Source organism: Rhinoraja longicauda, chromosome 14 (assembly GCF_053455715.1).
Source record: "Rhinoraja longicauda isolate Sanriku21f chromosome 14, sRhiLon1.1, whole genome shotgun sequence".
In the NCBI taxonomy this organism is placed as follows: Eukaryota; Metazoa; Chordata; class Chondrichthyes; order Rajiformes; family Arhynchobatidae; genus Rhinoraja; species Rhinoraja longicauda.
Window position 1 is genome coordinate 11,953,418 of NC_135966.1, and position 18,487 is coordinate 11,971,904.

General features: G+C 38.9%; 1 protein-coding gene across 2 annotated transcripts in view; it reads right to left on the reverse strand.

The window, feature by feature from the left end:
- LOC144600054 (rho GTPase-activating protein 26-like) overlaps positions 1 to 18,487 on the reverse strand; it is a 133,790-nt gene that overhangs the window by 110,346 nt on the left and 4,957 nt on the right. The window lies entirely within an intron of this gene.

Sequence of the window (18,487 nt, forward strand, 5' to 3'; positions counted from 1 at the left end):
ATCAAAATTTGGTGCGTAGACATTCACCAATATCAATTTTGTAGAATATAGTTCTCCCACTAATATAACATATCTACCTTCAGTGTCGACTATAGAGGAAGTATTTATAAATGGTATACCCTTACGAATTAAAATAGCAACACCTCTTGATTTGAAGGGAAACGATGAGTGTAACATCAATGATCTCAATCATTTCCACCACCACTCCTTTACTTACAAGATGTGGTTCATTTCTAACCAGGAAGACAAATATCTTGAGATTAGTCCATAACATTATTGTCTAAAATCAAAAGGTTCTAAAGTGTGGACTGGAGGAGTGCAGATAACAAGACGTTTTAAGGGGCAAGAGGATTTTAGGGATAGGGAAGGGCCAAGCAATTGAGTGCTATTAAAACAAAGTTGCGATTTTTAAAAATTGCCCTTAACTTCACTGCGTGTCATTATAGGTCCCAAACAGAGCAAGAATGGGATTGATGTTTGTACGAATGGAACAATTTACTGAGTGGAGTTTTGCATGACTTAAAGTTTATAGCAAGTATATTGTGGGAAGTCAACCATGAATGTGTTACAACAGGCAAGCCCAAAAGGAGAAAATAAGGAAGAGTTAACAAATCTGCCTGCATAACATTGTGTAAGAAGGAACTGCAGATGCCGGTTTAAACCTAAGATAGACACAAAAAGCTGGAGTAATTCAGCGGGACAGACTGAAGAAGGGTCTTAACCCGAAACATCACCCTTCCTTCTCTCCAGAGATGCTGCCTATCCCGCTGAGTTACTCCAACGTTTTGTGTCTATCTACAATTACATCATTGTTGTTGCTCCCTGAAGAAACTGTAACACAATGTAACATCAAAGACTAGGATAGACACAAAATGTTGGAGTACCTCAGCGGGTCAGACAGCATCTCTGGAGAAAATGAATAGGTGAAGTTTTGGGGCGATCTCCTGCACCCATGCAGAACTCATGGACTTCATGAGGCTGACCCGCTGAATTACTCCAGCATTTAGTGTCTATCTTCGGTGTAAACCAGCATCTGCAGTTCCTTCCGACACATCAAAGGCTTGGATTTGGGCAGTTGGTGGGAGCAGACATCCCAACATTTGATTTTACAAATTCATAATTTTGATGTCCAAAATTCAGAATTTTACATCAAAATTCATAATATGGTGCGTAATGCAACTTTTGAGCAAAAAAAAGTATGCAAGTCAAATGCGCATATGCGTTGTGCTACATTCATGTGTGAAAAACGACTATTATTTCCAACAGTCTGTAGTTCTTGGACTACATGTACAATGTCAGGTCTATCATGAGTATTTTCTGCTATTTATAGAAAGGTTATTGATCAGAGATACTTTTTGCAACACAAAGAAAAAATTGTATTGTTTTGTTTTTTCTATTTTGCTTTTTCCTTACACATCCCAATTCTCTTGGTATTGAATAAAAGAACAATGGTCATAAAATGTATGACTATTATGAAGAAAGAGTTGATATATGTGATTCGACTAAGCATGCGGAAGTACTTGTTGAAGTAAATTTGCACATTCATTGATAATCAGCCCAAAAAGGTGGTAATTGGCTTTTCTGCTGTGTTTTATATTTTAACGCCGTCTTAATTAATTAATATCTATATACTAAAACTCTCGTTTGTTTGTTTGTTTGTTCCTGAACTACAGCCAAAACGATACACGATAGCGCGACAATTTTAGGCCCACCTTATTCATTGTCGCCCCTTTGGTGCTAATGGAAGATGTTTCATTGAAATCGGTGTTATATTTTTAAAGTTATTCACATTTTAAAGTTTATATCTATCTCCTAGAGACGGAGGGGGGAGGGGTGGAGGGAGAGGGAGAGGATAAGGGGGATGGAGTGGGGGAGGGGAAGGGGGGAAGGGAGGGGGGAGGGGAAGGGGGGGAAAGGGGGAGGGGAAGGGAAGGGGAGGGGATGGGGGAGGGGAAGGGGGATGGGGGGAAGGGGGGAGGGGAAGGGCGAAGGGGAAGGGAGAGGGGAAGGGGTAGCTGACGGGGAGGGGAAGGGGAGGAGAAGAGGGAGGGGAAGGGGGATGGGGAAGGGGAGAGGGGAAGGGGAGAGGGGAAGGGGAGAGGGGAAGGGGAGAGGGGAAGGGGAGAGGGGATGTGAGGGAGGGGGGTGGGGCTAGGAGGGGGGAGGGGGAGAGAAGGGGGCAAGGGGGGGCAAAGGGGAGGAGAGGGTGCTGCATCAATGCAGGAGAGGTTTGGGCCCAACGGGTCCACTTGGTCTAGTAGTTATATAATCTTGCACGTAAATTTAATATTTACTCATTACAGTTCCAACAGTTCCAACACTGATTTTCTGGCACTCTTGGTTCCAGAACTTTGCTGGTTTATCCAGCTGGCCAAGGAAATCGGCTATGGGGATAGGTATGCTGGCTCCAGCTGGGCTGGAGTTCCAGAGCCCCAGCCACAGGTTGCAAATTCAACCCACCGATCGGCCATGGAAGTCCCGATGAGGTCAAGATTGGCTGCCTTGCCCAGCCTAGGTGCCACATTTTCGGGGAGACTTCCAGGGCAGGGGGACTTCTCGCAGAACCCTTAGCGACCGCTAGCGACCGAATTGACGAATTGCATTGACTGACTGTTTTGCGGAAAAATGTGAGGCAAACTCGGAATGGCGGAAATGAAATAAAGAAGCGGAAACTTTCCGCCAAATTCGGAAGGATTGGGAGAGGTGTGGGAAGATAACAAAGGGAAAGGTAAAGCACAGTGGCCTTGAATGATATGATAGACAATAGGTGCAGGAGTAGGCCATTCGGCCCTTCGAGCCAGCACCGCCATTCAATGTGATCATGGCTGATCATTCTCAATCGGTACCCCGTTCCTGCCTTCTCCCCGTACCCCCTGACTCCACTATCCTTAAGAGCTCTATCTAGCTCTCTCTTGAATGCATTCAGAGAATTGGCTTCCACTGCCTTCTGAGGCAGAGAATTCCACAGATTCACAACTCTATGACTGAAAAAGTTAAGATCTGCATACACTGGGTGTTGAGACTGCAGAAGCTGCTTGACTGCCTGAATATATCCAACAATTCTGATTTTATTTCAGGTACATGATTCTGCAGTATTATTTGTTTTCCGTACATTATAAAGCCGAGGAACAATTTGCAGAAGGCGTCTACAACTATTATCTTGATCAGCATGTTTCTAGTCCAAAGTAAACATGACTTTGATTCTGGTAAATTATGCAATATTAATATTGTGACCCAGTAAGAGTTGGGAAACAGAAACAACATCGCTGTTAAAACCTTAACAGTAAAACTTGATTTAATGGATGAAAAAGGGCCAATATTCGCCAAGTTTGAGTTAATGGCACAAACAGCCCAATTTATCCTTGCAAATAAAGTTGTATTGCTGATACGGCAAATCAGGAGACCTGAATATTACTCCTTGCACTTATTCCCACATCAAAAAATAAAATGGAATTGAATGATGCATTTACACGTACAACATCAAGAACAAAGTCATTATTATTAACAATATGAGAAGGAAATGTGCTCTTAATTTGTCAAAACAAAACTAGATTGCTCTGAAAAGGAAATGTTTAATTGCCTTTAGGGAACGAGAATTGGAAGAGCAAATATGTAAGGAGATAGCAGATATTAGTAGTAAGCTCAGAGTGGTGATTGTGGGTGATTTCAATTTTCCGTATATAGACTGGGAATCACATTCTGTTAAAGGGCTGGATGGTTTGGAGTTTGTAAAATGTGTGCAGGATAGTTTTTTGCAGCAATACGTAGAGGTGCCTACCAGAGAAGGGGCAGTGTTGGACCTCCTGTTAGGAAATGAGATGGGTCAGGTGACGGAGGTATGTGTTGAGGAGCACTTTGGGTCTAGTGATCATAATGCCATTAGTTTCAATATCATTATGGAGAAGGTCAAATCTGGACCAAGGGTTGAGATTTTGGATTGGAGAAAGGCTAATTTTGAGGAGATGAGAAAGGATTTAAAAGGAGTGAAATGGAAATTGTTGTTTTATGAAAAGGATATAATAGAGAAATGGAGGATATTTAAAGGTGAAATTTTGAGAGTACAGAGACTTTATGTCCCTGTTCGGTGGAAAGGAAAGAATAATAATTTGAAAGAGCCGTGGTTTTCCAGGGAAATTGGACACTTGGTTCGGAAAAAGAGGGAGATATACAATAAATATAAGCGGCAGGGAGTAAATGAGGTTTTTGAGGAATATAAAGAATGTAAAAGGAATCTTAAAAAGGAAATTAGAAAAGCGAAAAAAAGATATGAGGCTGCTTTGGCAAGTAATGTAAAAGTAAACCCCAAGGGGTTCTACAGATATGTCAATAGCAAAAGGATAGTGAGGGATAAAATTGGTCCATTAGAGAGTCAGAGTGGACAGCTATGTGCTGAGCCGGAAGAAATGGGGGAGATATTAAACAATTTCTTTTCTTCGGTATTTACCGAGGAGAAGGATATTGAATTATGTGATGTAAGCGAAACAAGTAGAGTAGTGATGGAAATTAGGAGGATTAAAGAAGAGGAGGTACGGACACTTTTGAAGAATATAAAAGTGGATAAGTCTCCAGGTCCTGATAGGATATTCCCTAGGACATTGAGGGAAGTTAGTGCAGAAATAGCAGGGGCTATGACGGAAATATTTCAAACGTCATTAGAAACAGGGATGGTGCCGGAAGATTGGCGCATTGCGCATGTTGTGCCTTTGTTTAAAAAAGGTTCTAAAAGTAAACCTAGCAATTATAGACCTATTAGTTTGACGTCTGTGGTGGGAAAATTAATGGAAAAGATACTTAGGGACAATATATATAATTATTTGGATAATCAAGGCCTGATTAGAAACAGTCAACATGGATTTGTGCCTGGAAGGTCATGTTTGACTAATCTTCTTGAATTTTTTGAAGAGGTTACCAGGGAAATTGATAAGGGCAAGGCTGTGGATGTTGTCTATATGGACTTCAGTAAGGCATTTGACAAGGTTCCACATGGAAGGTTGATTAAGAAGGTTAAATCGTTGGGTATTAATAGTGAGGTTGCAAGATGGATTCAACAATGGCTGAATGGGAGATACCAGAGGGTAACGGTTGACAATTGTATGTCAGGTTGGAGGCCAGTGTCTAGTGGAGTGCCCCAAGGATCTGTGTTGGGTCCACTGTTGTTTGTCATTTACATTAATGATCTGGATGATGGTGTGGCAAATTGGATTAGTAAATATGCAGATGATACTAAGATAGGTGGAGTAGTTGATAGTGAGGTAGATTTTCAAAGTCTACAGAGAGACTTGGGCCTTTTGGAAGGGTGGGCTGAAAGATGGCAGATGGAGTTTAATGCTGATAAGTGTGAGGTGCTGCATTTTGGTAGGACAAATCAAAATAGGACGTACAGGGTAAATGGTAGGGAATTGAGGAATGCAGTGGAACAGAGGGATCTGGGAATAACTGTGCATTGTTCCCTGAAGGTGGAATCTCATGTGGATAGGGTGGTGAAGAAGGCGTTTGGTATGCTTGCCTTTATAAATCAGAGCATCGAGTATAGAAGTTGGGATGTAATGTTGAAATTGTACAGGGCATTGGTGAGGCCAAATCTGGAGTATGGTGTGCAGTTCTGGTCGCCAAATTATAGGAAGGATGTCGACAAAATGGAGAGGGTACAGAGGAGATTTACTAGAATGTTGCCTGGGTTTCAGCACTTAGGCTACAGAGAGAGGTTGAACAGGTTGGGTCTTTATTCTTTGGAGCGTAGAAGGTTGAGGGGGGACTTGATAGAGGTTTTTAAAATTTTGAGAGGGACGGACAGAGTTGACGTGGGTAGGCTTTTCCCTTTGAGAGTGGGGAAGATTCCAACAAGGGGACATAGCTTCAGAATTGAGGGACAAAGGTTTAGGGGTAACATGAGGGGGAACTTCTTTACTCAGAGGGTTGTGGCTGTATGGAATGGGCTTCCGGTGGAAGTGGTGGAGGCTGGCTCGATTTTATTATTTAAGAGTAAATTGGATAGGTATATGGATAGGAGGGGATTGGAGGGTTATGGTCTGAGTGCAGGTAGATGAGACTAGGTCAGGGAGAATGGTCGGCGTGGACTGGTAGGGCCGGACAGGCCTGTTTCCATGCTGTAGTTGTTATATGTTATATGTTATATGTTATATGTTATATGTTATGCCATGCAGCCCTCCTTAACAACAATCTTTGATAAATGTATTTAAAATATGCTGTTGGGATATATAAACATCCTCTGCACTCCCTACAATTTTATGGACTCAAAACCTAGCCCAATTAAATTCTCTGCAGCTGCTGAACTTGCATACCATTCACCCAAAGGAGAATAACAGACTTTAAACAGTTCTTGATCGTGTCACCCAATTTTCAGAGAATTAAGTATCTTAAGCAGTATTTTTTTAAGAAAGTGACCATTGATTTGAGTTATTCTATTAGAAAATAATTTTTGTTTCATCTTTATTAGACCATAGCATAACAGAAGACATTCTGCGTATATAAATTACATTGAAATGGCACCATGTAGGAGACTCATGCCAATTTCAGTTTAGGCTCTTGTGTAGGTTCACGAGGTTCATTCCCGGAATGGCAGGACAGTTGTATGTTGAAAGACTGGAGCGACTGGGCTTGTATACTCTGGAATTTAGAAGGATGAGAGGGGATCTAAATTGAAACATATAAGATTATTAAGGGATTGTACACGCTAGAGGCAGGGAACATGTTCCCGATGTTGGGGGAGTCCCGAAGAAGGGACCCCAGTTTAAGAATAAGGGGTAGGCCATTTAGAACAGAGATGAGGAAAATCTTTTTCACTCAGCGAGTTGAACTCTCTGCCTCAGAAGGTAGTGGAGGCCAATTCCCTGGATGCTTTCAAGAGAGAGTTAGAAAGAGCTCTTAATGATAGCGGAGCCAAGGGATATGGGGAGAAGACAGGAACAGGGTACTGATTGTGTATGAACAGCCATGATCACGGTGAATGGCGATGCTGGCTTGAAGGGCCGAATGGCCTACTCCTGAACCTATTGTCTATTGAAATAATTGTCTGGGAACCACAACTTCAAAGCATATGAAAACAGAATAAAAAGGGCAACCTATTGGGCTTGCCCAGTCATTGAATATGATCATGACTAATCATCCACTTCTGTACCCTGTTCCTGCTTGCTTTCCATATTCTTTGATCTCTTTGGCTTTAAGAATACATTTATATTTTTGTCCTAAATTTATTTAATGATTTGGCCTTAACTGGCTTCTGTGGTAGAGAATTGCAGATTCCACAACTCTTACCGATCTCTGCAGATGCATCATAGAAAGCCTCACAGCTTGATTTGGCAACAGCTCTGCCCAAGACCACAAGAAATTACAGGGAGTTGTAAATGTAGCCAAGTCCATCAGGCAAACCGGCCTCTGCGCCATCTATTCCATCTACACTTCACGTTGACACAGGAAAGGGGCCAACACAATCAAGGATCATTTACTTCATAGTCATTCTCTCTTGTCCCTTCTCATGTTGGGAAGAAGATACAAAAGCTTGAAAGCACATACCACCATATTCAGGAACAGATTCTTCCCTGCTGTTATCACATTGTTGAACGGTCCTCTCATAGAGTGCACAGTTCCGATCTGCCTTCCTCATAGCGCCCCTTGCACTTTATTTTTATCGACACTTTCTCTGTAACTATAAGGCCCATGTCCATCTTAATGCTCTTCAGGGACCAGCACAACCTCCTTCCTGATCACAAAATGCCCCAGCATAATAGTATACCCAACTCTAATCTCATTATCCACCACGATCTTCTCCTTGGTGAGTACCAAAAGTATTTGTTTAGTACCCCGCCTACATCCTCTGACTCTAAGCGCAAATTCCATCCTTTATCCTCGAGTGGTCCTACCCTCTCCTTAGTTACCCTCTTGCTTTTATTTGCAATATCTAGTTCTCTCAACGTAAACTAATCCTCAAGAATACTTTCAGCTTCATTCCAGTTCATCTTTTTCACCTTTCAAGTTAGATTAGGCATTATATTATTTTGTCATTCCACAGTTCCTTGTCATATTCCATTTCCTTTACAAATCCATATGCAACCATATGTATTTTTCATATTCAGAATTAAAATTGCCTCAGCTTTCAGAGAAGGCAGAAATCAAATGACAATGATACATTGCAAAAAGTTAAAGAGATTATAGTACACATGCCAAAGGTTGTTATTAGAGGAAAGCCAGTGATCGCATGGATTGGGCACAGCTGAAGGCCCCACAGAGGTTGGATGAGCGCAAGGATTGGAATGGCCTGCAGCAGCACGACAAGGCAGCGCAACAGTGGAGGCAGCATCGCCAGGCTAGGCTGAACCCTCAGTGCCATCACCAGGACAACCAGCCTTTAAGACCAAAACTTGATATTTTTAGGAACAAAATTTAATAGGTACAAGATTGCACCGGAAACATGGCGATTCTTTATGTACTGAGTGAACTTGACTATTCTTACACTACCATTGTTGCACTCTTATTCGTATGTATGAGTGTGCTTATGTATCGTATGATCTTACTGAAATGCTGCAAAACAAAGAATTTTACTGCATCTAGGTACATGCAACCATAAAGTACCATTGAATCATTGGACATGACCTCTGTAACTGGAATGCAATCGATATTTTTAACAATAAATATTAAAATGCAATTAACTACAAGTAAATTAAAAGTCTGATTAAGCTAATGGCCTAATATCCAACTCAAATAAATTAATAACGAATCAGGGAACAAATGATTCACTGTAATCAATTTGTACAGTCTTGCCAGACATGACTAAATAGCAACCTGGACTGTAAAACCAAAGGTCAACTGCATCAATCATCCATCTGTGTGTAATGTCTCTACTACTGCCCTATTTTAATCAGACAATGCGACAGAACATGATGTAACAATAACACCAGTAATGAACACTACTATCATGAACAGTCTATCAGTCTGAAGAAGGGTCTCGACCCGAAACGTCACCCATTCCTTCTCTCCTGAGATGCTGCCTGACCTGCTGAGTTACTCCAGCATTTTGTGAATAACTACTATCATGAAGGTGTGTGCACTGTCAAGGATTAAGAAATGACATGCATTTTAACTAGAGTTATTACATTAGTATGCTAGGCAAAAGGTGCGGCATAACCAGTTGTTTCAGAAGATTAAATCTTCGCCAAGTAATTATTCTGAAAAATGAAGAAGTCACACAAATCAACTTTTAATAAATGCTAATAAGTAGCATTTAATTCCACAATTACAGGTACTCATTTGATATTTCCATCTTATATAAATTGGCAACAGCATAATTCCCCCCTCTCCAATTAATTTAATGCAGTATTCAAAAATGTTAAATCTGCCCTTAGTCTAGACAAGAGCAGTAGCACAATATAGTCAGCTAAGGTTGTTTTCTATTACAAATGTTTCATGGTGCCTCTTAAGTTTTGCTCAGATTCAATCATTCATAATTTTAACTTTGTTCAAAGCTTCAAATGAAACCCGCACCTAAAAAGTATAAATCACTAAAAGGTGCTCTAAAGGTATATTTACAAACGACATGATACAGTGTCAGCTATGCAGTTCATCAAGGTCTCAACCTCAACCACTTGCCTGCAGTTCCCAGTTTCAACCAGGTCGTGACAAGCCAATTTAATAGGCTTTGAAATGAAGAAAATAACCCAATAATGCTACTGAATTAAAAGCTCAGAACAGAAAATGCATTTGCAACAATCTATCTTATTAGTCACTAAACCAAGGTCAAAACATTTTTTTTCAAATGCCAAAGCTATATTCAAGTTTAATAATAAAGAACAAAGGTTGGCCCTGTAGTAAGCTACTGCATTTGTATTGGTTTGAATCATTTTACGTGCTAATGAAACAGTATTGATAGACTGAATTATGCTTGGTTTTTCTACTTCCAAAACAAATCTTAAAACAGCATCAAACCTGCAGAGCGAAAGATCAAACATATTTGTTTCTTTTAAACAAACTGCACGAACACAGTACGTTCATCTAAACATATGTAGTGTTCATTTCTTTTTTAAAAATAGCTTATTTTGGTTAACAAAGAAAATGTAAATGAGCTAATTTATGCATTCCCACGGTGCAATAATAAAGCACAAAAGAAACTCAGTAAAGTTATGACACATTAGAGAAGAGTGGAAGTAAAAATGATCTATTTGCAATTTCAATTAGCCAAGAGATTCTAATAGCCAGAATATAGAACTTTCATTAACATGCTATCCTCCATTCATTAGCAACAGGAGTTGGCAGAAGTATGAAGGTAGAGAAAAATGCTTTCATCTCATGCCAACAATTTGAATAGCATTACCAAGCTAAAGCAAACTCACCCCAAACTCAAAGTCACATGGAAATATTAGGGAAGAAATCAAACATAAATTTTCACATTAATTATATTTAAGATATATTGCCTTTCACAGATGCTGCCTGATCTGCTGAACATCTTCAAGTTTCTGCAGGGTTTTTTTGCTTTTATGGACTGTTAATGATGTTAATGATGTTGATTTGAAGATTAATGATTTCACTCATGAAAATATACCAAGGTAGAAAGCCTTTAGGCTACAAATTATGGGAAGAGCAAATTGAACTAATTTCTCCTGTTTTCAAATGAGCAAATTAACAAATTGTCTTCTCTGAAACGTTGGAGGCTGAGGGGAGATCTGATTGAGTTTATAAAATTATGAGAAGCATAGATAGCGTGGACAGTCAGAATCTTTTTTTCCCCCCAGTGTGGAAATATCAAGTAGTAGAGGGTGTATCTTAAAAGTTAGAGGGGGAAAGTTCATAAGGTCATAAGCGATAGGAGCAGAATTAGGCTATTCGGCCCATCAAGTCTACTCCACCATTCTATCATGGCTGATCTATCTCTCCCTCATAACTCCATTCTCCTGCCTTCTCCCCATCACCCCTGACACCCATACTAATCAAGAATCTACCTATCTCTGCCTTAAAAATATCTATTGACTTTGCCTCCACAGCCTTCCATGGCAAAGAATTCCAGACTCACCACTCTCTGACTAAAGAAATTCCTCCTCATCTCCTTCCTAAAGGACATCCTTTAATTCTGAGGCTATGACCTCTAGTCCTAGACTCTCCCACAAGTGGAAACGTCCTCTCCCCATCCTCTCTATCCAACCCTTTAAGTATTCAGTACATTTCAATGAGGTCCCCCCTCATTCTTCTAAACTCCAGCGAGTACAGGCCCAGTGCCGTCAAATACTCATCATACATTAACCCACCTGGGAGGTGCAAGGCAAGTTCTTTCTTACACACAGAGTGGTGGTAGGTGCCTAGAATGTGCTGTCACGGGGTGGCGGAAGCAGATACAATGGTGGCATTTAAGAGGCTTTTGAATAAATGGAGGGGTATGGATTACGTGCATGCAGAAAGGATTAGTTTAATTTTGCATCATGTTCGACACATTGTGGGCTGAAGGGCCTGTTTTTCACTGCACTGTTCTATTTTCTTGTTCTTTGTACTGCAAACATAAGTTTAATTTTTTTTAAGTACCTGAATAAACACACATTTCAAATACAAATGGACATCAGTGTCTGATTAAGTTAATCATTTCTGAGACCTTCAAAATTGCAAGAATGTAATTTTAAATTCCTGGCCTAAATCTCATCTTAAATTAGCTTTTTGCATAAACATGAATGCTGAGCAAAGCACAGACAACCTGACATTGCTCCAAGGTTAAGGAAAGATAATCATTACTGCTTCACATTCAATACACGTGAATTTGTCAAAAAATGTTTTAAATAAAACTGACATTTAATTTATAAGTATTATAAGTTCAGAGATATACAGTAAGCTTTTATTTTTGCACAGAACAGCTTAAAAATCAAAAGAATGTGACCAGCAAAACATTTCATTACTCGAACACTCATCCTTGTCCCCAGAGCAGAGCATGGCCACAATCTCCTTCAAGAATCAAAAAGATGTGCTTGGATTCATTTACTTACTGCCTGGAGTTCATGATGGGCAATGCCAATGAGAAAAGATTTTCAATTCAATTCTAACTTAAGCTAGATGTGACGTCAATTTTCCTTTGAAGATGATTTGTAAAATAATGTAACAATTTTTTCAGAAATGTCAACACTAAAACGTTGGCTTGCTTTCAAAGTTCTGTGCAATGTATGGCTGGCATAACCAACTTTATTAAAAATGTTAAATGGGCTGTGATAAAGCGATTAACATAACTGTAGACCACAGGTGATCATTATCTAATGTAGCAACTGAATCATTTTAATCACACTATGATCACAGCTTACAGATTTTGACCACGATTTGTATCACTTTCAATAACTTGTAGTGGATTATCAAATTGGCCAAAACGATGCTACAGTATAGCATTAGGGTTCTAATTTATCACAAACATTAAAAAAATCAAAAGGCATTTTAATCTAAGATTTCAAATTTTGAACCATACAGCAGTGTAGTATAATTGATGTTGCCAGAATTCCTTCTTGGCCATTTTAGTCCAAGGAGTATAGGACTCTCCACTAGCAAGACAGATTTGATAGCTTTGCGCATGCTGGTTATTTCTGTACTTGAAACAGATATCCATTTCACTCCTATTACTAAAGTTCTAATTTTAAACAGGAATTTTTATAAATAACTGATCAACGCACTAAATCTATCGTTACTCTGAAACTTGATACTGTACAATCTTCAGCATAGTTGCTTGCCTCATGCAAAGCTGAACTTGTAGATCTTGTTACCTCAAAATTATACATATTTGTACCCCTACCACATTAATTTTTTTAAGCTTGATAGAAATTTACATTAAAAACAAATAACTTGGTTGGAAAAGACTTCATATATTTAAACTCTTTCTGGAGAATGAATAGCTTCAGAAGCCATTACTGAGCTACAGAATGAATAGATCATTCAATTCTGATTATAAAGAAGTGAACAACCCAATCTGTTCAGCAGTGTGTTGCGGTTATCATGATCTTTCAATTTAAAGAAAACAACTGTACATCTTATCAGAAATTACAGATGTGCCATGTCTTTCCATGCTAATACTCCATGTCCCATTTGTTCAAATGCAAGTTATGAAAAAGCTAGCTCAAAAATTCGTTGGGGTAGATTTTTCACAATAGTTGTATTTAGAGAAATTAATGAGGTGTTTAAAAATTAATAAAAATGTAATAAGTTTTTAAAAATGCATTACAAGGAATCTCTGTAGTATAAGTACAATAGTTCTGTGAACTTCAAAAAATATATATTCATATTTTAAAATTAAAAGGCATTTCAATCAGCATAACTATTCTTTCTTTTTTTCAGTCTTTGATCCTCATTATGAGTTCCAACACACACATTTTTGATAGAAACGGTCTCTAAATCCTGGCAAGTTCTATCCAACAGATAGAATCGCACTTATCACAGCTCAATTGCTTTCTTCCACTAATTGTGAACATTCATCTCAGTTTGGCACTTGAGCTTAACCTCTGCTCCAGAGAAGTACTTTGCTCTAAACAATTACACCCTTCCCAAATTATTTTATGCTCTTTATTGACAATCACAAAATATTATATAAAATGTAATTGTTTGGAATATTAGAATGGATACAAAATTATATGTGCGCGCCGCCGATTCAATTTCTTCTCCTTTGTGCCTCAAACATTTCACATGATGACATATACAGTTTTGACTTTGTGAATTATTTTAGAAAAGAAAATAGAGAAAATAAAGATACCTTTTTAAAAGAGATGATTTTTTAAATTAATTTTTGAGATGTGGGTATAGCTACAAAGGCTGGCATTTGATGCCCATCACTAACCAGAATTAGTAATAGCCCATTATCATGCACCTTTATCAGCCATCATAGATACACTGTGGATGGCTCGATTGTAATCATGTACAGTCTTTCTGCTGACTGGTTAGCATGCAACAAAAGCTTATCACTGCACCTCGGTACACATGACAATAAACTAAACTGAACTAAACTAAAAAAAGATAATAGGGAAGCATCTTCTTAAACTGCTCCAATGAAGGTACTCCCACAATGTTGTTGGATAGAGCTTACTAGGAATTAGAACCTGGATGATAAAGGAATGACTCCTTGCCTCCTATTTGCTTCTAAGATCTAGACTACCTAAGTAGACACTTCTAGTCACTGGAACAATTCATGAACAATCTTACCGTACAATTTTCCAAATCCATTGGTAGAAAAGGTGAACCAAAGTCACCATCTAGCTTGGAGGAGCCAGGGTGTGCCGCTAGAATTGGCTGGAGTTGGTCGCCAAAATGAAATAGAAGTTGGGAATGTGGGAAAGAATGCAAGTCTGAGGAAGGGTACTGGCCCTAAACGTCAACTGTCAATGTTCTTCAGGGTTGCTGCCTGACTCAGCATTTTGTGTCTTTCTTTGGTAAACCAGCATTGGCAGTTCCTTGTTTCTGCATTGGGAATGTGGGAACAATACTACCTCTCAATGGTGGAAAAAAGCCTGGTCATCAGGTGTGAAATAATTTGCTAATGCCAAACATGGTGCAGATGCAGCCTATACCCTATTCCTGTACCACTGCAGTTATCTGGGCCATCTTCCGATCTAAAACATTGCCTCAGCACGTCCACCTGAGTTGCTGACTGACCCAGCACTTTGTGTTTTACTCAAGATTCCAGAATCTGCAGTTCCTCAAGTCTCCATTTCATCTGCTGATCCAAAATGGATTCAGTTTCATGATAATGTACAGATCTCCAGGGAAAGGAAGGAGGATATATCCAATGTAGCCCTCATTCTGATGACCACCGTTTGTGAGCGAATGCGTAAACCTACGAGTAGAGCCAGAGTGTGCAAACACGAAGTATGGTTACATGCTGAGGTTCTACTTGTCCCCAATGTTTCAGAGAATGGGCTCAGCCTCATTGCCAGGCAATATTCCATTCAGTTGGACCTTGGAGTTTCTGCACTTCATAGAAAAGTTTCTACAGAAAAGCAGCTTTGACAACATTGTCTTGGAGGTCCTGCAGAAAATGCTGGATGCTGCTGGATGGTTCCAGAATGTCAAAGTCAGATAAGACAAGCAAACAGCAAGACTGATACTGAGATGGCCCCTCCTGCTTCACACACAATGGGAGCCTCAACCCTATCACACACCACCTCTTGAGACGGCTACAGCGCAGATGAAATTGATCGTCCACACAATCAAGGACTGTGCATTTGCCAAAGTCAAAAGAGGGATGCAATGTCCCTTGTTGAAGTTCACCTTGAACAGCTGAGTAACATAGGACTCTGCTCCACGGCTCTTCCCTGCGACACATACTGAGACAAACGTTAGCTGCTGCTGGAAATTCATAATTTTGGTATAAGAACCACTCTGTCCACCTCAAAACCTATTACACTTCCAGTGTATAAAAATGTGATGGACTGGCTAATCTAACTGACATAATTGCCATTCTAATTCATTTTCATTTACCTCATATCGGGTATCTCCCCAATCTGCTGGCAAATTCATTGCAGCAGCACCCAGGGCTGACACAAATACCCAGTTCAGAACACAAGATGTACCCATCAGTCTGAAGAAGGGTCTCGACCCGAAACGTCACCCATTCCTTCTCTCCTGGGACGCTGCCTGACCTGCTGAGTTACTCCAGCATTTTGTGAAATAAATACCTTCGTTTCGTACCAGCATCTGCAGTTATTTTCTTACACTAGATGTACCCATACATACAGTTAGCTGCTGGATAATACTGACATATCCATTTACATAAAGTTTCAGCTACTTTAGAACTAGTATTCTAGTACTGAAGCAAAGGTCTGACATTAATTATGGTTAATGCACAAATATGGAACCAGTTGTATGTCATCTCTAAAAAGAAAAAGAAAACAGTAGTTGCTCTAAACATAAAAACAGTCTTGGTTCTAAAATACAAGTTAATTTGTTGCAAAAATGAGTATCAAGGACTGAATCTTCAAGAACCAGGAACTGTTATTTCATAATTTCAATCTGATATTGGGTTCTGTCACTGTGGAGTTTCCACATTCTATATGTGACCAAAGGGGTTTCCAACCAAGTGCCAAGACGTGCAGGTTAGTTAATTAGCTAGTGTATTTTGCACTTGTTTGCAGGCTAGTAGTAAAATTTGGAAGAGCTAACAAGAACTAGGAAGATTGCAGGGACGATCGGTGAGGAAATGGGATTGATCGATATGCTGACATAAACTCAATGGGCAGAAATGGTCAGCTATGGCATAAGGAAACATGGAAATCAACATTGTAACCACAACTAAAATGCTCACGGCATCAAAGCAATTTTAAAGGACACAAACCATTACCTGTGCTTTGAACAAGGTTAACAACTTTACAAAATTATATTTCCGAACAGCACAATGCCAGTCACCTGCCGACACACCCTGCAATGGAGTTTGAATATTTTGGTTTCATGCTAGTACTTGCAAAGTAGCACATAACAAAATTTGAAAACAGAAAAGGGGACGTCTTCAGATCAAATTCTGCAACATATGTAGAGCCACAAAGCTTCAATGACCATGCTTGATGTAAAAACAGATGCCAACGTGGTATTGCATCTCTAGAAAGTGAATTGCTCTTAGCTATTATGCGGCAATTCTTTCATCCTGCTTTTACAAGGTTAAACAATTGTTCCTCCAAATGCATATTTATACTTGCCAATTCTCCAAACAGAGGCAGTACTCGACATTTTATAATTCAATTTTTTTAACTAAACCTTAATTTACAAATTGAGTTAATGCTACTTGTTTAAACATGCCACAAAAGGAGTAAAGCTGATGTTTTCTGCAGAGAATTAAATCTTTGATCTGGAGTAGTGAAGCTGTCATCCAGCCAAAGAGTTAATCTCTTCAAGGGATTTCAATGCTTTGATGGAATGGCTGTAATCCACGTTAAAAACCAGATGGAGTTGACCAAACACAAACCTTCAAGACAAACAGAAAACCAGCTAGGAACAAATGTCAGTTTGCACTGCTCTGACCTCTCTTTTTTATCAATAATATAGCCTTCAGTTTAACCTTGCTATTGCAAAGGTTCCCACGGGCTGACAGTTTCCACTTTTCACTGAGGGTTAGAAGGCTGAGAGGTGATATTATAGAGGTCTCTAAAATAAAGAGGGGCCTAGATAAAGGTGAATGGTCCCAGCTAGGAGAATCTAAACTAGAGGATATAAATTTAAGGTAAGAAGGGAAAGATTTAAAGGGAATCTGAGGGACAACTTGTTCACACAGAGGGTGTGGGTTACGGAACAAGCTGACCGTACAATTACAACATTTAAAACATATCTGGACACGAATTTGGATAGAAAAGGTTTGGAGAGATATGGGCCAAAGGCAGGCAAACTAGCTCAGGTGGGTCATTGATCAGCATGGACACGTTGGCCAATGGCAGTGTCAAACTTATCAGATGTGGTAACATGGAATAGTCTAATTCAAAGTTGTTCCTTAATTAAAAAAATATTATTCTGCAGTACAAATTCTTCAATTTTGATAGATTAACATGCAATTCGAGTTCAATTACACAAAATATGAATTAAACCATAATTAATGTCAGACTTTTGCTCAGAAACAAAGTTCTAAGGTTCCCAAATATTGCAAAAACATTGGAAGATTTCAAAGGCAACCAAAATTATCAAGAACGTCTTTCGGAACAAAGCGACTGTGAGATTGTAAAGTTATAACGTTTAAGAAAGATTAATTATTTATAATTCGAATGCAAAATGATAGAAAGTCCATTTCAACAGTTAATTCAACAGCTTGGATCTCAGAACAACGATGAAGTACAGGATTGCAGCAAAAGTAAATACAATGGATCTAAGGTACAATGGATCTGTGTAAAATCAGAAGACAAAAAGTAATGGCTTTGCCAACTCTGTGAATCATAGCCAGTCAGTATGCTACTTAAAAGTAACATGCGATAACATGACTTTTAACAGCCCAAGAACTGGATGTGACACAAAATCCTCAAAACATTTAAAATGTAATCTTGATTATAATTAGTACACCATTATCAACTGAAATGTTACGTATGTGTAGATACTGTGATAATTCATGTATATTTTGATTTACATTGCATAGATTGATGTTAAGGATTACTTTCAGCATGACCATGTACATTAACTTGAATTCATGATATTCAACTTTGTAATTGTTATTTCTGACAACTGATAAATTACTCTTCAAAGTATTGCATCATGGTTTTGCAGTCAATTATTTGATTTTGTCATACTGAATTTTGAACCAAGTTCAAAATCATATAAAATGTAGGGCATACATGTTGTACCTACATATAAATAAAAACATTTATATAGATGGAAGTAATTTTTCAACTGATATAGGCTACATATTTACATTTTAAACATATTTTTCTGAAACAGATTATGTAGAATTAAGTAAGCATTTTCTTCTGTTATAAGTAAATAATTGAAGCTGCAATGCTTTAAGGTAGTTGTAATACTTTGGTGTGTTGTAATCAATCTAATTTTAAAGAGTAATAATGTT